Source organism: Phascolarctos cinereus, unplaced genomic scaffold (assembly GCF_003287225.1).
Source record: "Phascolarctos cinereus isolate Bilbo 61053 unplaced genomic scaffold, phaCin_HiC Scaffold_2;HRSCAF=192, whole genome shotgun sequence".
NCBI classification, from domain to species: Eukaryota; Metazoa; Chordata; class Mammalia; order Diprotodontia; family Phascolarctidae; genus Phascolarctos; species Phascolarctos cinereus.
In genome coordinates, this window is record NW_027555625.1 from 40,693,167 (window position 1) to 40,717,086 (window position 23,920).

Genomic DNA, 23,920 nt, shown 5'->3' on the forward strand with positions numbered 1-23,920 from the left:
CTGGTTTCAAATCTAGAGGTTCCTAGATACTTCTGCTAGTAATAAGACAATTCAATTTAGTACAATCACAAATTTGGCTGTCCAATCTTTTTTTAAAATTTATAATAGTATTTTCCCCCAGTTACACGTAAAGACAATTTTTAGCATTTATTTTTACAAAATTTTGAGTTCCATTTTTTTCTCCTTCCCTCCCCTTTCCTCTTCCTAAAATGGTAAGCAATTTGATATACGTTACATATGTGCAATCATGTAAAATCTATTTGCATTAGTCACAGTTGTGAAAGAAACAGAACAAAAGGAAAAAACCATGAAAAAAATAAGTGAAAATAGTACGCTTCAATCTGCATTCATAGTCCATCAGTTCTTTTTCTGGATGTGAATAACATTTTCCATCATGAGTCCTTTGTAATTGTCTTGGATCACTGAATTGCTGAGAAGAACTAAGTCATTCATGGCTGATCATCACACCATGTTGCTGTTACCATGTACAATGTTCTCCTGGTTCTGCAACTTTGACCCTCTTCCCTATAAGAGCTGGGTTGCTCTTCCAAAAGAGCATAGCAGGGGTCAGCTAGGTGGCGAAGTGGATAGAGCCCCAGCCCTGAAGTCAGGAGGACCTGAGTTCAAATCCAGCCTCAGACCAAACACTTGACACTTACTAGCTGTGTGACCCTGGGCAAGTCACTTAACCCCAACTGCCTTAAAAAACAAACAAACAAAACAAAAGAGCATAGCAGTCATCTGGACCAGGGTGTCAGCTAAACTGAGAGACTGTGATCGAGTTTCAATACCTTGAAGAGGGACTTAGCTAACACAGCCACCATGCCCTGAGAAGTGATTCAAGAAACTCTTGAGAGGAGAGAATTAGAGGGGGTCTGCAGTGCAGGGTGTGTGAGGTGCTTTAGCTACAGGTGTTCCCAAGAAATGTGTCTCTCCACTTGTGTCTTCTCCACCCACTGACTTGTATTTGTGAGAGAGTGGGCCCCAGGTATCTGAAGCTTTGTAACTGTCCTCTACTGTCATTTTAGAAGATACCTTCGTTAGGAGGTAATTGTGTCCTCTGGCTATCTAGATAAAAAGTCAACACATTTAGTGAGGGCTTCTGAGTTAGGAGTTGTTTGTACTTGTTTTTGAAATAGGACTGATGACATCACTGGGCAAAATGGATTTAAGAGGAATGCCTTAAGCCTGGGGTTGCTGTCCTCAGGTTGGAGTGGGGCAGGGGTAAGCTAGATACAACTCCAAAAGTTTCTAGAGGTGATCAGTTCGTTACAAATCAAGAAAGTCATAGAGAAAATGTAAGTGTGTGACGGGCACATTTCTTCCTTTGAAAAGTGGCTTTATTAAACATTTATCAGAACACTGCCAGGGTGACTCAGCACAGGAGGTGGTAAGTAGGATGACCCAGAGGGGATGCTCCAATTCGTACAGGGAAAGACGGGGACAGATTCAAGAGATGTTGTAAATACTGAGCTAACAGGAGATGGTGACTGGAAATTGAAGAAGGCCATGAATGTGGGTGATAGGGATTTCTATACAGAAAGAAATCCCTTTACTACATCATATAGCCAGTTTTGGAGAAGGGAAATAAACATGAGTTCCAGCAGTTTCCTGTAGTCACACCTGTAGTAAGGAGCAGAGTGCCTAGATTGCACCTACGATCCTTTTAGTGCCAAATTCCACTAGCCACGTTTGGCTCAGGTTTCTGAGAAGAGTTGCCCAATGTTTCTTAGACAGACTTGTTTTCAGTTACCCAAACCTCTTCTCAAGGGGCCAGGAAAGGGGTGGGGTAGGAATATCCAAAGTACATTCTCTCTATAAATAAAGAAATAAAGTGGATATGCCCCTGGTTAAGTGGCATGGTCCTGCCTTTGGGGCAATGAAAGCCTTACTGTCTTAGGTGAGAAAAGGAAGCCTCTCTGGGAAGGCAATGGTCCGTAACTCAGCTTTCTTAGGGAAGGGGGTCAAAAACTGTCAAGAGAGACTCCACCCCCTGTCCCCACCTGAGCAGCAGAACAGGGACATCTGTCTCAGTTTAAAACAACAACCAGTCTTTGAGAGCAAATGTCCCTCCCCAGGCTGGTTCATATAAATAGCCATGGGTATGGGGCTGGCCTCAGATTTACTGACAAGGAGCTTTCAGTCTCAGGGAAGCAATGTTCCAAGCCTGTCATACCTCCTTTTCTCCCCCATTCCCCCTACCCCACCAGCTTACTGTCCAGTTAGCTCCCAAGTCCTCTGCCTTTGGCTGCTCAACCAGCAACAGCCTGGAGGGCCAGGATCTCTCCTTCCTAAGTATATAGGAGTCCTGGGTCTGAGAACACTAAAGCTGAAAGGGATCTTCCAAGTTGTGAAGCCACAAAGGCTCCAGAGTTTCACCTCCCTCAGCACTGGACTCTCTCCCAAGGTTCAGCCTAACCAGGGCTATTTGTCTACTTCCTCAGGCCCTGTTCTGTATCTGAAAGGATGTGCAGGAAGCCCTTTAAAGAGGCCAGCAAACCCCAAGGCTGAGCTCAATTGGATGAGCTACGTTTCTGCTTAAGCTTCACTTTTAATTTCAGCCTATCACCAGGCCTGAGTCATGTCAGAGGACCCTGTTTTTTCCTTACAATCACCTGACTGAGCAGGAGATTTTTATCTACCTAATCCAATGATGGGTTCAGCCAGGATTACAATCACACCTCTACTCCTAAATCCCACGTGGCTGATTCAGGGCTCAGTAAGCAGAGTTGGTCAGAAGCTTCGTAGCCTATGGCCTAGCAATGGGAACATCTGTCAAACTTGTGGTCCTCATCCGGAGGCAGCGAGGTGATGCAGTGGATAGAGGGTTAGGCCCAGAGTTAGGAAGATCTCAATCCAAATGCAGCCTTACACACAACTCCCTTTGTAACACTTAACTGCTATCTGCCACCGTTTCCTAAACTGCAAGAGGGTGCTAACAGCACTACCTCACAGGGCTGCTGTGAAGACCAAATGAGATAATGTTTGTAAAGCAAGGTACTTAACAAATGCTTATTCTCTTGCAATCTAAAATCTTCTTTTGGCTTATACCCCCACCTAAGGGGTCCTCCAGGAACATTAGAATTTGGTTAATGTCTAGGTCACTACAAAAAAAGAGGACATTTATTAGCTGTCTGACCTTGAGCAAGTCACTTAACTCTATTTGCCTCAGTTTCCTCAACTATAAAATGAGTCATAGAAGGAAGTGACAAGGCACTCCAATATCTTTGCCAAGGAAATCCCAAATGGGATCACAAAGAGTTGGACACAACCCAGCAACAATCTGGGGTTGAGGCCTCCTTCCCCTACAAGAGAAAAGCACCTGAGGTTGCTAGGGAATCAAATCCTTCATTCTTACAGTACTATGCCCAGACTGTGGTCCTTTGGACCCCCTACAACCCACCAAACCAGAAGAAAAACTTTTGAGATCTCCATAGTCAACTGTTTTCTCCCGACTCTGCACAGTCCACAAAACACACAGCACTAGGACAAGATCAAGTTTCTTCCCCCACATGGTAAAGCTCTATAGCTTTGAGGAGAATAAATCAGCATTAATTGGAGGCCAATGGGGCCTTCTGCAAAATAGAACCTGTGGCTTATAGAGAAAGATGATCAACATGTACTTACTGTATCCTGGGTTGGGGCAGGGACATAACTAAGGAGTCAGCAGAGATACGGTTCATCTTCATGATAAATCCAAGGCACAGACAGCCTCATCATAAGAAGGGGGATGACAGAGCTGTCCAAAGTCCAAATGAGTGGAGCTAGGAGGGAAATGAGAGAGCTCCCAAGGGCTCCCTCCTCAAATAGAGGTTTTGGAGCTCACAGCTCCACCCTCCAATCAGAGGGACAAAGAGTACTGATGAACAGTGAGTACTTGCAGGATGAGAAGACTTCCCAGTGATGAGATTCCTGGGGACAACATGGAGTTGTCCAAGGAAGTCCAAATGAGTGTAGCCAGGAGGAAAACAATGATCAAAACTATTTTCACAATACCAAGATGTTTTGATATCTTACAAGATAAATAATATAACTCCCATAAAAACAAAAGCTCTTACAATGGGTGGGGGAAGGTGGTCCTCAGTAATTAAGAATATAAAGGGATCCTGACACCAAAAAGTTAGAAGATGGCTGTCTTAGCTGAAAGAGATGGTACTCAAGCTGAAAAAATAAAATGGTAACATTCTAGTGGAAGAGACTGCCTGTGCTCTGAGGATGGAGCTCCACTGGCTAGACCCAATTGGCCATTATACTGATGCATCTTTTTATGCCAAGATAACTTTCCGATACTGCCCCTCCCCCACAGCACTCTGTCATAATAAAGAAGAATACCCAAAATATAGTTAAGGAAATTTTTCCAGGAAGTGACATAGAAGACTGATAAAAAGTACTTAACATACTTTAGGCCACACCCCTTAGTCCATCCGGTTTCTACCAAGATAAAAGCAGGAAGTGCATTCCACCATCTGTCCTCATTGCTTTTGATCTAATTTCTCATGTTACCTATAGCGCCTTTTGGGAGGTCCTTCCTCTCCTTCCCCTCTTCACTCTCTTCATGGGAGGGAGCAGAGCAAAGGCTTCAGAATTAGAGGGCCAGGGACAGAATCCTGGCTGAGCTCCTTTCTAGCCATGTGACCTTGGGCAAGCCACTTAACCTTAGGTAAATCTGTAAAATGGGGAAGGAATGGAAATTGGGCTAGAAAATCTCAAAGGCCTACTTGAAAGTGATGAGCTTATGGCTGCAGAGCTTATGACAGAGTGCTGTGGGGGAGGGGCAGTATCGGAAAGTTATCTTGGCATAAAAAGATGCATCAGTATAATGGCCAATCGGGTCTAGCCAGTGGAGCTCCATCCTCAGAGCACAGGCAGTCTCTTCCACTAGAATGTTACCATTTTATTTTTTCAGCTTGAGTACCATCTCTTTCAGCTAAGACAGCCATCTTCTAACTTTTTGGCGTCAGGATCCCTTTATATTCTTAATTACTGAGGACCACCTTCCCCCACCCATTGCAAGAGCTTTTGTTTTTATGGGAGTTATATTATTTATCTTGTAAGATATCAAAACATCTTGGTATTGTGAAAATAGACTTGATCATTGTTTTCCTCCTGGCTACACTCATTTGGACTTCCTTGGACAACTCCATGCATATCATATGCATTTATAATAATACAATAAAATAATACTTCTTAATAATATGTATAGATAACAATAAAATACATATATAAGTAGATGGCCAGTCAAGACTCCTTCCAGCTGCAAATCTACGATTCACTCTTATTTCAACGAGAAAAAGTCCCAGTTGTTCTGCTTTACACGTGTGGAGCATATTACATTTTTAAAAGCCTTGTTTACTAGCTGAATATTAGGAAATAATATTTTTCTGCTCTAATACAGGGTCCTTTATAGACTTTGAAAAGAGAATAGGTTAAAGAGGTGGTGGGAAAAGACTTTTCATAACAGTGGATTAAGAGTGGTAATCAAAGTTTAGGGAAAAAAAAGAGGTCTTTTGTCTGAATAAGATTATGCCTTTCCCATGTCAGAAGTGACTCAGATATTGACGATTCTAAGGGCAGTCTCCTCTTCTTTATCCCCAGAAGGGATTAAACTAAAACCCACAGTAGCAAAGTGTCCTCCATTCTATTCAAAGAGAGGCACCCTCTCCACCTCCTATTCAGAAGAAATTCTAGATAGGACCTCTGGGAGGAGTCTCTTTGTTTGCTCAAGGAGGAGTGGTCCAGAAGGGAAAGGGATTGTGCCTAGGTTACTCAACTAATGGAATGTTGATGCCAAACTCTATTTTTACCTATTGTAATTTTCTTCTTAGAGAGTCCTATAACTGTTACCCAAAATTGTCTTGGGAAGAAACATGATAAAGGGCATGGGGAAAGGTTTCCATTTTAGACCTCTTTCTAAGAGATTATTTGGATATTAAAGTTAAATTGGATAAAATTGTTTTTGACAGATTTGTGCCTAAAAAGCAAAGTATATTGTTAATGTTTTTTCTTTGACATCTAGAATAACCCTGCCCAAACCTCATGACAAGTATCCTTCTTTAGACCAGTTTTCAGTCTTCATTCTTCCACTACCACCGTATCTATTGTCAATATTTCTTTAGTGGAAACCACAGAACCATGGCTGGTATTATGGGGGTCAGAGTGTGTAGCAAAACACAGGAGAAACACAAAGAAATTATGAAAGGTCTCTCTGAAGGCATATTGGAAGTATCCTGCCTATATGACTAATGAAGGTGGCCCTTACCTCCAGAACTTCTCTGTGGTTACCCACTCTCACTTCCTGTCTGTCTAGTTAAGCTTGGAGACCAAAGGACTAGCTCTGTCTTCACAGTGTTGTGTTACTGCAGGTTCACACCCCTTCCTGGGAAATTTCTACCCATTAATGCTAATGCTGGCAACTTCAGAGAAGGGACTCATATAATAGAGGAAGGGGCATACATAGCAAGGGGAGGGAGAGATAGATCACACTAACCCACGGGTCCCAGAGAATTCCCTAAAGTCCAGTCTTCAGCACAGTATTCCAGTACCAACGAACAGCCCTGTCATTCACAGGCTGGGCTGAGCCAGCTCACTTAAGAACAGGAGTGCAGAGCCTGAGAGCTGGAAGGGACATCAGATCTCCAACTTGTTCCTGGCTGAAAAACTCATCAACCTAGCTGACAAACCGTCATGCCAGCAACTTGCCACCTCCAGGGGTAGCCCCACTCCACTCTGGGGTACTTTGTCCTAATGTCAAACCTAACTTTGTCTCTTTACAACACCCATTCCTCATAGCTCTGATCTCTGGCTCTAGATAGAACAAGTTAATTTTTTCATGCTATTTCATAGTCCACAAACCCTTACTTATTAAGCACATATAATGGACCAAGCACTGGAGATAGAAAGGCACAAGACAACTTCTGCCATCAAGGAGCTCATGATCTAATGATGGAAGACAACACTTAAAAAGAAGCTGGAAAATTGAGGGAAGGGGGAGAGGGTAACTGGAGCAAAGGCAGAAGGAAGCCCTGCAGCCTGGGCTAGGAAATGAGCCACCTTCCACCCTCTCCAACCAGAATGAAGGAGGGGCCCCAGGGGCAGGGAGCACTGAGGAGGTGTGAGTTTCATGGTTGATGCAATCTTGCAGGATAAGTTTCTAGAGATCCCCCTCCAGGAGAGCAAATCGTGTCATGAGGATGGGGATCTACTACTTGTCACAAGAACTTTTTTTTTAGGCTTGTTATTGTTTTTTAGTGTTTTTCGGTCTTGTCTGACTCTTCACAACCCCATTTGGGGTTTTCTTGGCAAACATCCTGTGGTGGTTTGCCATTTCCTTCTCCAGTTCATTTGATAGATGAGAAAACGGAGGCAAAGAAGGTCAAGTTGAAGAGGTCTAGGACTTTTGGGGTGCTGGGACCCCAAGATCGTGGTAGCAGGCCCTGCTGAATGAATTCAATTCAAATCTTCTTCAGCCAGAGGAAAAGTTTATTAGTGATAAATCACATTGACTAGGTGATGCCCAAAGATGAGCGGGCATGGGAGGTTCTCAGCCTTGTGGGCCTGAGATTCTCAAGCATCTGAATGAGGGCCTAGGTGGATCTTAAATACTAAAATAACTTTGGGTGGCCAGAGAAGGGGGTTGGGAAAAGGGTCTAGGTAACAATTCTAATTGGGGAGGTCTGAGACATTGAATAGACAATGGGAATGGCTAATGGAGGGAACAGGAAGGCAGAAGCTTGAAAGGCATCTGCACAAAATCAAGGTGGGGCTAGGACTTTCAAAAGGAGATAAGGGGAGTAGATAAGGAACAGTTTGAGACCAGAGAAGGCCTTTCTGGGGCCTATAGACAAAAGGGAGTCAGATTCTTTTAGGGCGCATCTGAATAAGATTAAAAGGTAAGGATAAGGCTTTCAAAGGGAGATGAGGGTCTGGGGCCTGTGAGTCAGATTCCCTTTTGGGGCAAAGGGCGCTTTGCTTGGGCCCTGCCCCCATCATTCCCCCCTCAAACAAATCTGAACCAAATTCTTTTGGTGAAACTGCTTCTGAAACTGCTTCCTGCTGGCAAGGGGTGTATAGTCACAGACCCCAGACCCTCATCTAAGTGACTTGTCCAGGGTCACAGAGCTAGTAAGTATCTGAGGCCAGATTAGAACTCAGGATGACAAGTCTTCCTGACTCCAGGCCTGGCACTCTATCCACTGTGCCACCTAGCTGCCAAATTATTTAACCCCTGCCTCAGTTTCCTAATCTGTAAAATTAGGATAATAGCACTTATCTCCCAGGTTATTGAGATTAAAATGAGATAATGTGTCTCCAGCACTTTACAAACCTCAAAGTGTTATAAAAATGCTAGCAATTACTATCGTAAATAATCATAATAAAGACAGATATTCACAGAGATTCATGGAGGTTGACTAACATGGATAATGTCAAAGAAAAAGCATTAATCCTGGACCCTACGTTTTAGTTATGTCTACCAGAAATGTGTATCTCCCTGATATCACATTAAAGCATTTAGTATTCTAAATTCAGTCATTTTCTGCTTTAGAGAAAAATGTCCAAGCTGACCTTGTTGTCCCCATGCCATCCCCTCCCACCCCCCCACCCCCATGCCCTTAGATATTTCTTTAACACAAGGTAATTTGAAGCCAATATTTATACAAATCTTGGACAAGGAAAAGATCACAAAATGATAAAATACAGTTTGGGCTTAAAATCTCACTCCAACTAATAAAACAATGGTTTTTCTAGAATTTCTCAATTCTTCCTTGGATCATTCATTTAAAGTGTTCCCTTGGAGTTATCAAAGATACCAGCCTAGTTTCCTCTTCATGGTGATCTTAACCTCGATCCCTTCAGAGTAGAGAAAGAGGGTCCTATCCTTAGGTGAGTCACAAGTCTCCTCCTCCTCCTGGGGAAGGAGAACCAGATCTTCAGCAGACAAATAGTATCTCCAGTTCTAAATCTGGTTTCCGCCTTTAATCCATCTTCCCTAGCCTTCCATGCTGGTTGTTGTCCTTTGTCAAGTTTCAGTGTGTCTGATTGTGGCTGATCAGACCAATAAGAGCTCAGAATGCTCTACCATAGGTAGGACACAAGTAGTCCATGTGAAAATTTAGAGTGGCTTCTCTAAATTTGCCCATCCTGTGTTTCCTTTGAGCTGTTTTAATTCTGCTTTGCTCATAGAGCACAGCACTTCCTCTGATGTGGGCACACCATTCCAAGTGGTCCTGTACCACTGTCTCCCATGTCACACAATGAATTCCAAAGTTCTTTTTTTTTTTTTAAGCAATTGGGGTTAAGTGACTTGCCCAGGGTCACACAGCTAGTAAGTGTCAAGTGTTTGGTCTGAGGCCAGATTTGAACTCAGGTCCTCCTGACTTCAGGGCCGGAGCTCTATCCACTGCACCACCTAGCTGCCCCTAATTCCAAAGTTCTTAAGAGAGACCTTGAGAATGTCTTTGTATCACTTCTGACCACCAGGTGAGTGCTTGCCCTTTGTGAGTTCTCCTTAGCTTTTAGTTTGACCTTTAAAAGTTTGCCGAAAGGGGAAAGACTGGCAAGGATTTTAGACTAGAGAGACATTTATTAAGATTTTCAGTTGAACTAAAAAGGAAGTTTTTTATATGCTTTCATAATAAAGAAAGTATAATGTATAGGGTGTTTGGAATTTGTTGTGATATTATGTCATTTCAGTCATGACTGACTCTTTGTGACCCCATTTGGGGTTTTCTTGGTAGAGATACTGGAATGGTTTTGTTCAGGTTCAAGGGTTAGGGGTGCTGAGACCCCAAAATCACAACCCGTGGATCCTGCCTAAATGAATTCGACCCAATCCTTCTTTCAGCCAAAGACAAGGTTTATTAGAACATCTGCCATATTGGCCAGACTCTTAAGGAATCTAAGCATTTGTACAGAAAATGCAAGCAGGCCAGATCTTAAGAATCTGAGCCCCTGGCTAGACTCTTAAAGAATCTCAGCCCCTGAAGCAGCTAGATGGCTCAGTAGATAGAGCCCTGGCCCTGTCCCAGGCACATAACACTCACTAGCTGTGTGACTTTGGGCTAGTCACTTAATTCCAATTGCCTCACCAACAAGGAAAAAAAAAAAGAATCTCAGCCCCTTCATGGAGACAAGATGAATCTTATACATGGAAAGACTGTAGGAGGGATCCAGGAGTGGCCAAGTAGTCTGGGGTGACTGCAGGAGAGGTCTAAGGAGGATCTGGATGGGAAAGGTCAGTAAGCTGAACACCAGGGACCTGGACCATATGGCCAAGGGAGAATGGAGTCTAGATAGGCTTAAGGGTGGGAAGTGGCCAGGGGGAGGTAACAGAACAGAACTGGGAGGTTGGAGTTAGTCACAATGAAAGGCCAGTTGAGTGAATTACAGCCCCAGGCTATCGCCAGAGATTTGGGAAAAGTCCAGGGATTTTCTTTTTTGGTATTCAGATCCCAAAGACTTTTCCTTTTAGGGGTTCAGATCCCATCCCCATCAGTTTGCCATTTCTTTCTCCAGCTCCCTTGACAGATGAGGAAACTGAGGCAAATAGGATGAAATGACTTGTCCAGGGTCACACAGCTAGTAAGCATCTGTGGCTGGATTTGAACTCATGGAGATGAATTGTCTCTCCACTGCACCATTTAGCTGCCCTTACAATTGAGCAATAGGAAGGGATAAGGGAAGGACTGGGTTCACTACAGGCTGGAAAGAGGCAGATAAAAAGATAATCACAATTCACATATCTACTGTGCCTTGCACTTTATGAAACACAGTGGATAGAGAGCGTAATTTTACTTTATACTAGATAGAATATATAATTGAAAGAGCAAGATCTTGGAGAAGGGTGGGGGAGATAATAACAGCTTACATTTATATTGAAATTAAGGTTACAATATGATTAACATACATTCATTCTAGCAAGTAGACACTGGCAAAATCCTCAAATATATTATTAGAGGAAGAATTAAGAAACATTGATAAAAGGAAGTAGAGATCCCAGGAAGAGCTAACATGGAGGTAGATACTACTACTATTCCCATTTTACAGATGAGGGAACTGAGGTTGAGACTTTTTTAGGGTCATACAGGTAGTAAGTGTCTGAGATAAAATTTGAACTCAGGTCTTCTGGATAAGTCCAGCACTCTACCCACTCTACCACCTAACTACCTTGTGCTCTTATGGAAAAGATGGAGAGATGAAGACTAGATAATGACACAATTGGATTTGGAATGTATTGAATGGCTGGATCCAGAGAGTACTTATTAATGGTTCCATCTCATTTTAGAAGAAGGTGTCCACCAGAATGTTGCATAGATCTTTGCTTGCATTACACTCATGTCCTGCTGAATGTGTGTGTGTGTGTGTGTGTGTGTGTGTTGTGTTTATCATGGCCTTGAATAAAGGTGAGGATGGCATGTTTATCAGTTTTAGAAATGACCCAAAGCTAGTAAGGATATCTGACCCAATGGATGGCAGGATTCAAAAAAATTTTGGAAAAGTAGAAAATTGGTTTGAAATTTAATGTTTCAAATAGGTTGAAATTTTAAAAGGAGATACACACACACACACATACACATACTTGCGTTCAAAGATTTGAACTCAGGTCTTCTGGACAGCAAGTCCAGTACTTGTGTACGTAATATTGACTTCACAAGTATAAGATAAAAGCAGCATGTCTGGACAGTAATTCATGTGATAAAGATCTAGGGGTCTTAGTGAACTCCAAACTCAATTTCAGTCAGTAATGTCATAGTCTTATTTTTTTCTTGTTGGTAGAAAAGCTATTGAGGCACCCTAGCTAAGTCTCAAGAATCAAGATCAAAAGAGATAACACATTAAAATGCTTGTGAACTTTAAAGCTATGCAAATGATAGTTATTCTCATGACAATCAGTCAGTCAATAAGCCTTTACCAGTGCTTTCTCACCTGCTAGGCACTCAGAAAGGTGAGAAACAGTCCCACCCCCAAAGAAAGCAAACAATATATACATAATTGGGTACAGAGAGATGGAGAGAGTAGATGAAAGTCTTCGGCCAGGGAAAGGTATTAAATCAAAGGTCTAGAGCTGGATAGGACCTCAGAGGCCGTCTAATGTGACTCCCTCATTTTACAGAAGAGGAAACTGAGGCTCAGAGAGAAGAAATGACAAAGATAACTTGTAGACCTGAACTTTGCCCTGTCACTGCAGAGACCAACATAATTCTTTCACATTATATAATTTTTATTTTACAATCTATTATTTATTATAATTTATTTAGCAATCTATCAGTTTATAGACATTCTCTTTTGACGTGACATTGTTGGGAAAAGCCTTGCGTGCCGATGGGTTACAGAGGGATTAATTTTTCAGGTCTGGGTTGAACGAAGTCCCCTCTCATTCTCAATCTCTGTGATTCAGTGAGCCTAAAGAATGTATAACTATCTCTTTTTTATAGATGAGGGAAGTGATGGCCAAAAAGTTGAGTTATTTCTTCAAGGACACCCAGCTACTAAGGGAGCAGGCCCTAGGACTCTGATTCTGAAATCAATGTGCTTCTTGTAGTTTTATGTATGACTTTATTTTTTAATTCTTCTTGTTTATTCAAATATTTGTCAGAAACCTAATAACCATCAAGCAAAAGAAAAAACAATAACAAATCTCCTTCTCTTTCCACTATACCCCACTTTCTCCACTGAGATACAGACAGATGTCAACACACTTGCCCAAGCTCTCCACACCCTTCCCCTACCCCCTCACACAGGATGTTTAGACTAGGCCCTAAGATTCCCAAAGCCATGTTTAAGGGAGTGAGGTTTCCACAAGCCTCAAGCCTAGCTAGACAAGGGCTAAGTTGGTCATCTCCACTCAGTCTAAAAGCTCTTTAACTTTAATGGGGTTGCTACTCAGCAAACCTTAGTCGTCTCTGATTGAACTCTCCATAGCAGCGCTTCCAAATCTCCTTTCTTTTCAAACTCGCAATTCCCCAACATCCTCTCTGCCCACAAATGGCCTTTTCTTTCATTTTGTTGAGAAAGTCAAGGTACTCAGGCATCAAGGTATTTATTAAGTACCTACTATGTGCTAGGAGCTGAAGATATGAAGACAAAAATGAACATTCCCTGACCTCAAGGAGCTTATATTGTATAGAGGGAGGCAATATATTCACATATGTACATACAAAATTTATAAAAGTTAAATACAGGATAATTTTTGAGTAGAGGTGGAGGCACTGGAAGTTAGGGGGTGGGAGCCAGGAAAGGTGGCACCTGACACTTTGGGGGGAAACTTGGGATGCCAAGAGGCAGAGGTCAGGAGGGAGAAGTACCTCTCTTCTGGTGGGGGAGGGAAGTGATTGTCTGGGCAGACTCAGGAACAGAGACAACAGTGTGGCCAGGCTGTAGAATGCAGGGAAGTCATATATAATGTATCATTTATAATAATGCATATGTCATGTAGAATTATATCAAGAACAACATTAATATTATGATAATTAATTATATCATATGATATAGTTATACATGATATAATATATACTTAATGTAATGATTCATTAAATATTAATCAGAATATTAATAGTATGGCACTGTTATATTTGTCATATGATGCATTGTAATTATATACAATACTATTTTAACAATTGTAATGATGACGATCATCATCATAACGTACAATAAGGCTGGAAAAGTAAGTTGTGAGGGGCTTTAAATGCTAAACAGAGGCACTGGTATTTGATCTGAGACTTCTTTTCCCTCCTGCCCACCTTCAAATGTCTGCACCCACTCTGCCTTCTGTCTGTCCTGCCTCAGTATCCCACTGTATCCTTTCTCCAGACTAATATGGAAGGAATTATGGACTTGGAGCCAGACCTGCCCTCAGTGAGGTCCTAGCTCCAACACTAACCCGTTCACTTAATCTTTCTCAGCTTGTTTCCTTGTTCACACATTGGTCCAAGAAAACAGCATGGATCAAATGAGATATGATAGCAATAAGATCTAGCATTTCTATAGTGCTTTCATGTTTGACAGTGTTTTACAAATGGTATCTCATTCTACCTAGCCTCATAGTAACCCTGGAAAGCACATACGAGTAGTATCCCCATTTTACAGATGAAGAAACTGAAGCAGAGATTAAATACCTGTGGGTCTAAGGTCACACAGCTAATGAGTGTCTGAGGCAGGACTGGCACTCAGGTCCTCCTGACTCCAAGTCCAGCACTCTCACCACTGAACTTACACACAGTCATATTTGCACGTAACCTATGGCCCAGAATCAGAGCTCAGAGTTGACGTGCACAAGGTTCAACCTTGCAGGCTTCTCACTCACCATATTCTTTGCTTGGTGCCTTTCTTCTCCTCTACAACTCAAGCTGCCATGAGAGGTAGTTACTATTACATTAAATAGAGGCTAGGCTTGATTTCACTCAGCAAAACCACGAAACGTAAAGAACTCACAACTACACCCACGAGCAGGGAGGACAGCTCTGTTTCCCTCTCTATTGAGAAGATCTTCTCCCTCTGGGCCCCAGACAGTCCTCTAGACTGTGCAAATTCCCCATGATGGGACCTCCTTGAAAGGAACGAGGATTTGAGGCTGCTAGAGACGAACAACCCATCCCTTACGGGGAGCCTCACTTCCTCCAGGGATCTATGGAGTTTCCTTCTTTTCTTTTCTTTCTTTGCTTCCTTCTTTCTCTTCTCTCTCTCTCCTCCTCCTCCTTCTTTTTCTTCTTTTCTCTCTCTCCCCCCTTTTCTTGGATATATGTAGTTTCTAGGGGCAGCTAGGTGGCGCAGTGGATAGAGCACTGGCCCTGGATTCAGGAGGACCTGAGTTCAAATCAGACCTCAGACACATAACACTTACTAGCTGTGTGACCGTGGGCAAGTCACTTAACCCCACTGCCTAAAAAAAAAAAAGATATATGTAGTTTCTAGACTTCTGTTACTACTTGGGGTTGGTGCTCCCTCATATAAGGCATGTAACCCTGGAGCATTTGCATAACACTCTCATTGATGGAAAGAATGATATTGGTGTGAGGAGAAGAGTTGGCAAGTGTTTTGAGAGGACACAGGTTTCCAGACTCTCTTTAGGGAGACAGAGAACAGCCATCATTCTCTCCCCCAGTGAGGAGAGTCTTAGGTCAGTACTCCAGGTCTGAGCCCAAGGTGACAGAAGAAACACTTGGGATCTTTAAAGAGCCTTTCCCTTCCTCCCAGAAGGCTTGCTTGTAGGTCTGTATCTTATGGCTCCTCTGTCCCAGCTCCTGAAACTCCCAGATTGCACCATCTCCTTGGCTGGATCCAAACAGTCCTCTGTTACCCACCGAGTTCCTGGAACTCCTGCCTTTGCTCAGGATCTTTCTGGCCCTCCATTACTGTCTCCATCCTCTGTCATCTCTGGGGCCCCAAGGTTCCCTAGAGAGGCCTCATGATTATGTAAATATTTCTTTGGGAACTGACTGTGAGCCTATGTCTAGTAGTTCTTTCCCTTCTCCTTAATCTCATCTCGTCACACCTACTGAGTCCTGGTGAAGCCTCTTTGGAACTGCCAAGTCCAAAGATATGGCTCAGGAGTCGGTACCAGACTAAAAGCCTCACCAGTGAGGTACCGAGGGCTCCACACCTCTTCTAGGAACTCTATACCTTACTACAGAGACACAAATAGATGGAAACACTTCTTCTGGTTCATGCATGAGCTACACATTTCTTTCTTTCCTTTCCTTGCCAAACCTCTCTAAAGAACGAACTATAACCACTGCCTCTATTTACTCACCACCTACACTGTCTCCTCTGCTCCCTGTAATGTGGCTTCCTCTTTGCTCATTTTACTGAAACCTAAATTCAGCAGCCTTTCCTTACTAGCCATTCCCTTGGACTCCTCCATAGCATTTGACATTGATGAACACTGCCGCCATCTTGTATCTGTCTCCTCTATTAGTCTGGTTCACATACACACCTGTTTCTTCTCTCTTTTTTTCTGAGAGTCTTGGCTGTCTCCTTCTGAACCTCCTGTTATTCCTCTGGCCCCCTGCCTTCAAGTCCTTGCCCTAATACTTCAGAGAACCAAAGGATTTGGGAATTGGAAGGGTCCTTAGAGGCCATCTAGACCAATCCATATGGGAAAGAAATCTGCACTGTGATCACACTAGCCATGTGCTCTTGGGTTCCTCTTCTTTTGGGCTCAGTTTTCTTACCTATAAGTTGAGAGGGTTGGACTGGGTGACCTCTGAGGTCCCTTCTAGCTCAAAATCTATGGTCCTATGCCTCCTAAATGTGGCTGTTCCTTATGGTTTATTTGCCAGATCTCAGATCTTGTCTTTGCACTTTCTCCTTTAATTAACCAACTAATAAACAATTATTAAGCACCTACTATGTTCCAGGCACTGTGCTACATGCTAGGGATATAATAAGAAGCAAAAGACAGTCCCTGCCCTCAAGGAGCTTACAATCTAATGGGAGAATATTAATTTCCTTCAGAAATCTGTCTCCACTGCCACATTTCTATTGCCTAATGGCATTTCCTCTAAGATCAACTGCTGTCAATCCAAATTTAGCATCTGTTAAAAAGGCCTCACCACCTTCCCCATGAACCCAGTTCCCTCTTCTAATTTCCCTTTTACAGTAAAAGATGCCATCCTTCAAGCTAAAACTCTAAGCAGTATTGTAAGACTCGGAGTCAAGAAAGACCTGGATTCAAATTCTGCCTTTAACTATTATTATTTAATAACTTTTTAATTTATTATTTATATTATTATATTATATTACATATTATATTATATTGTTATTTAATATAATAAAATTATTTAATAACAACTATTATTATTTATTATTAGACGCCTGATCATGCCCAAATCACTCCAACCCAATTCTGTTTCTTCCTATTGGGGGCTAACAATAATAGGCTCCATCTCCCAGAGCTGTTGTGAGGATCAAATGAGATTATGAGATTCTGAAGACCTTAAAACACTATCTAAAAGCCAGCTGTAATTATTAATGTTATTACAGTTGTCATCATCTCTGACTCTCCTTCCTCTCCTCCCCTGTGCAATCATTCACCAACTCCCATCAGGTGTTAGCTACAATGGGTCAGTCAATGAGCATTTATTAAGTGTCTACTGTGTGCCAGGAACTGTGCTAGGCACTGGGGATACAAAACAAAGGCAAAAGACAATCCCTGCCCTCAAGGGGCTCACAGTCTAATTGGGTAGACAACAAGCAAACAAATATATACAACAAGCTATAGATGGGATAAATAGAAAATCATGACAGAGGGAAGGCACTACAATTAAGATAGACTAAGGAAGGCAAGAAGGTTAAGAAATTCAACTCGCACCTCCAATGTAGGTGGCCAAAGAATATAAGACACTGATAACCACTGGGAAGGCAATATGATGTAGTAGAAAAGGATGGGCTCTGAGCTTGGGACCTGGATTCAAATCCTACCTGCGACACTTTGTATGCAACTTTGGGCAGCTAGGTAGTGCAGTAGATAGAGCACTGGGCCTAGAGTCAAGAGGACTTGAGTTCAAATCTGACCTCAGACACTTCCTAGCTGTGTGACCCTGGACAAGTCATTTAATCCTGTTTGCCTCAGTTTCCTCATCTGTAAATAAGCTGGAGAAGGAAATGGCAAACCATTCCAGCATCTTTGCCAAGAAAACTTAAAATGGTCATGAAGAGTTGGACATGACTGACATGACTGAACAACAACTTGGGCAAGTCATTAAGCTTCTGGGCCTTGGTCTTCTTATCTGTAAAATGAGAGGGCTGACCTAGATGTCTTCTGAGGTGCCTTCCAGCTTTAAATCTATGATCCTATTTACAAAACTTGCTCTGAATTAAGAAATAAAAATAAGAGAAATGCCAATTGAAACACATCTGAGGCTTCACCTCACGCCTACTAAACTGAGAAAGATGATGACAAACGGAAACAGTTAATGCTGGAGGGATAACAGGAAGGGAGGCACACTAATGTACTCTTGGTGGATCTGTGCATTGGTCCAACTATTCTAGAAATCTATAGGGAATTGGGCTTTTAACAACGCGATGAGACCCAGAGATCTCATTGCTAGGCATTTGTTGTTCAGTCATTTTTCAGTTGTCTCCAATTCTCTCTGACCCCATTTGGGGTTTTCTTGGCAGAGATATTAGAGTGGTTTGCCATTTCCTTCTCTATCTCATTTTACAGGTGAGGAAACTGAGGCAAACAGGCTTAAGTGACTTGCCCAGGGTCACACAGCTAGTAAGTGTCTGAGGCCAGATTTGAACTCAGGAAGATGTTTTCCTGACTCCAACTAGACACAGACATACTCCAAAGATGAAAGTCAAAGAAAGAAAGAAAGTCTCCATACATGGCAAAATGTTTATAGCAACACTTTTGATTCTAATGAATAACTGGACAGGGGGCTGGTTTCTATCCACTGGAGGTGCAGCCAAACAAATTATGGTACATTGATTACCATGTTGTAAGAGAAAATGAGTATGGAGAATTAAGAAGATTTATATGAAAGGATCCAGTTAGGTGAGCTGAAACAGGAAAAACAACAAATGCAATACCTACAATAATATAAACAGAACCAATGATAAACTACAGCTGAGTGCTGAGTAATTAGTACAATTATATTATTTTATAGATTTCTATATAAACTATATAATCATAATTATATTGATACCATGCTGATATTAAGAATAATAATAAAAATTATAACCTAGCCTTGCCTCAGAGAAGAAAGGAGAAAATGCACCTTCCTTTCACCACAGAGGTGGGGGATTATGGGTGGGGAATGTTGTATACAGGTTCAAACAGGGTTGCAATGTTTGGTGATTTTGCTGAACTGCTGTTTTGGCTTTTTTTTCTTTCTCTTTTTAGTCTTTGTTGTCAGGAAAGGCTCTCTGGTTAGGAGAGGAGGGAGGGCATTTTGGGAAATGAATGTAACATAAAACAAAAAGGCATCAATAAAAAAATTTCTTTAAATGAGATATCTAACTTTTAGCCCCTTGCCACTTCCTTCTTTCTCTTCTCCCTGCTGATCTGACTTCAGACACCAGTTCTGTCTGGTTGCTTTGCTGTCTCCACGTCTCCTCCACACTCCTTAGCCTGGCATTCCAGGGCCTCTAAAGTCTGGCTCCATTTACCTTGGCAGCTTCGACTCCCGTCCTCTACCCACACACAGCCTCTGCTCTGGCCCAAGCAGCTTACTCAGTGTCTCCTGAAAGAGCTTCCCGTTTTTGCTAATGCTACTCTTCCCACTCTGAAATGCCTTCCCTGCCTGGTTCTCCTCAGCCCATCCAAACTCTTCCATGCCTCAAGGCCTAATCCCACCACCTCTGAAAAGTCTTCTTTCACTACTTCTGGTTGAAAAAGATTCTTCCCTCTTCCCAATTCCTCCAGCATTCACGGTTTGAAATAATAATAACTAACATTTATAAGTGCTTTATAGATATGATCTCACTTGATCCTCAAAACCACCCTGGGAAGCAGGTGATACTAGTATTCCTATTTTACAGGGAAGGAAAACGTAATATAACATAGCATAATATGATATAAAGTAATATATGATGCAATATGATATAATGATATGATATGGTATGATCGAATAGAATAGGGTAGGATATAATAGGATATGATAAAGGGGCAGCTATGTGGGTTAGAAGATAGGGTGAGGGGCCTGGAGTCAGGAAGACTCATCATTCTGAGTTCAAATCCAGCCTCAGACACTTCCTAGCTGTGTGATCCTGGGCAAATCACTTTACCCTGTTTGCCTCAGTTTCCTCATCCGTAAAATGAGCTGGAGAAGAAAATGACAAACCATTCCACTATCTTTACCAAGAAAACCTCAAATGGGGATGATATAATAAAATAGGATAGGATATAATAAACTTATAACAGAATGCAATATAATTCAAACTTAGAGTTTGGAATAATATTTACATAGCCCCTATTACACGCTGGGCATTTGTGTTAAGCACTTTACATGTTTTATCTCACAACAATCCTGGAAGGTAGGTGCTACTAGTATTCACATTTTGCAGATGAGGAAACTGAAGTGAAGTGACTTGCCCAGGCTCATACAGTTACTAAGTGCCTGAGGCCAGATTTGAACTCTGGTCCTCCAGACTCCAGATCCAGTGCTCTTGCCACCCCCCCCCACCTAGCTGACTCACTGTAAGCACTCAATTGTCACCTGCCACTTAACAAGGAAACAGAAAGCCTCCTCAGCCAAGCAGAGGATGCTTCGTTTTTGTGCCTGGCCCAGCGCTCCCCATACAGCAAATGGTTAACAAAGGTTTGTTAAATTCATTAAAGTTACAAAGGCTCTTATTTCTTGGTATCTCTAGTTATCATTTCTCCATGGGGTCTTTAGTTATGGACTGAGAGATAGGAAGACTTTCTGCCTTAGACACTAGCTTTGTGACCCTGAGTAAGTCATTTCAATTCTCCATGCCTCAGTTTTCTCATCTGTAAAATAAGGGGCTAGGAAAGTAGATGACCATTACATTTTTATGTGGACTTACTTTGTCTATTAGAATACTAGCTCATTGAGAGGATGGGGTTGTCTCCTTCTTTGTGCTTGTATTCCCAGTGCCTGGCATGGAGTAGGTGCTTAACAAACCCTTGTTGGCTGACTGATAGATTGACTGAACCCCTGAGAGGCCATCCAACGTCCTTCAGTGATTCGACCTCACAAGGCAGGCAGCGCCTTCCCACTGTTGCACAGCTCTGTTACAAAGATCCATCTTTACACTGAGCTAAACCGCTGCCCTCCCTCTCCCCCGACCCCGACTTCCTTCCTCACTGCTCCCAGCACAGTGCCTAACCCTGATACAGCTATTTAATAAATCTTTGGTGTCTCTTCCCAGACACGCGCCCGCGGCTCCCCTAAGCTGATTGGTCAATAAGTATGGAAGCAGAGATGACCTGGTTCTCCAGGCTGGAAGGGAAGGGGAGGGGGGGTGACAGGAGGCCTGAAATGACACTTCCTGTCACAGGTTGGCCCAGAAGGCTCAGCAGCTTCAGTCAGGTGCTCCCACATGGTGACGGCTCATTGTGTCTTCTCACCAACTCCAAGGGGAAAAAAAAATAACTTTTCTCACTTTCCTTTTAAATAACAGATCTGGATTCAACTCAGTTCTCCCCACTTCTGGGGACCAGCTTTCAGGAGACTAGAGGGGATTCGTTAATCATGTTAGAGGATACACTAAATATCCTGGAAGGCCCCTTCCCACTCTGAGACTCCCTGATTCTCTTCCTGGAGCACATACGGTTCTCACTTGTATTCCTGGCCAGGAACAACATCGAAGTAAAAACAGCCTACAGTAGCATCCCCATCCTTTCTGGATCAATCAATCAACAAGCATTTATTAAAGTACCAGACGTACATAGATCAGTGCCTAGCACTGATCACACCCAGGCCCTTCTGATTCACCTAACTTCTGATGCCTCTATCTCTTTCTTTCTTTTCTTTTTTGTTTTTTTTTTAGGCAGTCGGGGTTAAGTGACTTGCCTAGGGTCACACAGCTAGTAAGTGTCAAGTGTTTGGTCTGAGGCCAGATTTGAACTCCAGTCCTCCTGAGTTCAAGGCTGGTGCTCTATCCACTTTGCCACCTAGCTGCCCCCAAGCCTCTATTTCAAAAGAAGAGGATATACACTATTTTCTGGGACCTGTTCTACTCCTCCCTCAAGGCATAGGGCTGATTTTTTCCCTTCTGGGAAAAGGAGGTTTTAGAGCATACCCACCAGCTGCTTGCTGCAGAGGAAGGCACAGTGACTCTTGAGTCAGATGCTTTGGGTTCAAATCCTGTCTCTGATGCTTACTTTCTCTGTATGAACCTGGGTAAGTCAAGCAGTCTCCTTGGGTTTCAGTTTCTTCATCTGATAGATGAAGGAATTGACCTAGGGGGCCTCTGACATTGATTTTCTCAAATCTGTTGGACTCAGCTCATTTCTACAGCTATGGGAAGGATTGTCACCCTTAAATTCAACAAACATTTTTCAAACACTACAGTTAAAGTCCTATGCTAAAGCTGAAAGTACTAGCTGTCCTGATGATAAAAACTGGCAATAATAATAGGTAACATTTCTATAGTTCCTACTATGTGCCAGGCACTGTGCTAAGTGGTTTACAAATCTCATCTCATTTGGCCATTACAACAACTCTGGGAGGGAGGTGCTGTTATGATCCCCATTTTGTAGATAAGGAAACCAAGACAAATAGAGGTTAAGTGACTTGCCCTGGGTCATGAAGCTAGTGAGTACCTGAGGCCATGTTTGAACTCCAGTCTTTCTAATTCCAGCCCCAGCACCACCTACCTCTGTCAAGGAGTGTATATTCTCCCGGGATGAAGTGGGTGGGGACTGGATGCATGAAGTACCCAGATCAGTACAATCAATCACTCAATATTTATTCAGGACTTACCATGTGCCAAGTACTCCAGGGAAGAGGGTAACTGGAAAACGAAGAGAGGCAGAGAGAACACTGGAGGAGGGGGTGGCACCCCCACACTGAAGAAAAGCCTCGAAGCACCTAGAAAAGGAGAGGAAGAGGCCGGCCCCTCAGAGTCCAGGGCCCTGACTATTCTGATGGGGTCCAAAAGCCAGCAATTTCTCTTTCATGGGGAAGTCTGGAAAAGCAATCCTTGCTTAGGCAATTGATATACTGAGTCTTTCAGCTCCATAACATGGAATAAGGGTAGGGAACTGATTTTTTAAAATAAATTTGTATTGATTATTTTTATATCAAAATTTCCAGTGTATTCCTTCCCTCCTTCACTTTCCAGAGTCATCTCTCATGATAAAGAGTTAAGAAGGTGGCACCAAAGTTCAGCAAAACCAAGCAGTATGTTGGGAAAGTCTACAACATTCCATCCCATAGACCCCCACCTCTGTGAAGAAACGAATGCAAGGCGTCAAACTTTAAAACCACATTCAGTTTGGATTGCTTTGCTCTTGTCCTTTCCCTTTATCTTGATGCAGTCATTTTACATGTTGTTTTCCTAGTTCCACCTACCTTGCTTAGCATTAGATTATGTTTCCTCTGCTTCTTTGTGTTCATTTCTTCTTACAACATTGCTATGTTACTACTCTTTGATATTCACAGACCACAACTTGTCTGGCCATCCCCCAACTGATCAACATTGTTTCCAGGAACTGGTTTTGCTTTTATTTTTAAATCAAGGATTTCAGCCACTTTTCATTTCCTTTTTTCTCATCTTCCAATAAGTTACCAAATTTGGTTGATTCTTATCCCTCACCTCTCACCTGGATTACTGCTTCTCCCCACTAGTTTTCCTACATTCATTTTCTGTTCTGTCCTACATACTCTCTTCCCTATTCCTCCCTCCCATGCTCATTACCTGAATTATTATCCCCCTTATTGGGGTCGGGGGGGGGGGAAGGGTGTGGTGGTGGAAGGAGTTTAACATTCATCATGCTTCTCTCCAGCTTACAAGTCTGCAATAGCTCTCTACTCCATAAAATATAAACTCATTTTCAGTCAATCAGTCATTCTACTGTCATGTCTAAGTCTTTGTGACCCCATTTGGGATTTTCCTGGAAAGATACTGGAGTGGTTTGCCATTTCCTTCTCCAGCTCATTTGACAGATGAAGAAACTGAGGCAAACAGGGTGAAGTGACTTGCCCAGGGTCACCCAGCTAGTCAGTGTCTGAGGCCACATTTGAACTCAGGAGGATGAATCTTCCTGACTCCAGGCCTGGCATGGCTGCCCTTTACAAACTCATTACCTTGGCATTTAAGGCCTTCCACCACTGGGCTCCCACCTACCTTTCTAGCCTTATTTCACACTGTTCCCTTTTCTACATTCTGGCCAAACCGGACAGGGCTGCTCCTAGAGTTTGCTGCCCCACCTGGTCTCACTATAAATAAGGAAGCTTGTCTCTAGACTTCCAGCAATGTCACCATCTGACCTTGGTTCTCACTTTCACAATCA

At 42.6% G+C, this 23,920-nt stretch overlaps 1 protein-coding gene across 4 annotated transcripts in view; it reads right to left on the reverse strand.

The window, feature by feature from the left end:
- The window catches only part of MRPS24 (mitochondrial ribosomal protein S24), a 46,768-nt gene that overhangs the window by 1,964 nt on the left and 20,884 nt on the right, over nucleotides 1-23,920 (reverse strand). For 2 of the 4 annotated variants that reach the window (XR_002320141.2, XR_013484493.1), the window contains one exon: nucleotides 22,389-22,496. The exons of 1 other annotated variant lie outside the window; for it this stretch is intronic. The gene's annotated coding sequence lies outside the window, so the exon portion shown is untranslated. Of the gene's footprint in view, nucleotides 1-10,844; nucleotides 21,035-22,388; nucleotides 22,497-23,920 lie in introns of those variants that run through there. One more of the 4 variants, XR_013484494.1, reaches the window with a different exon arrangement.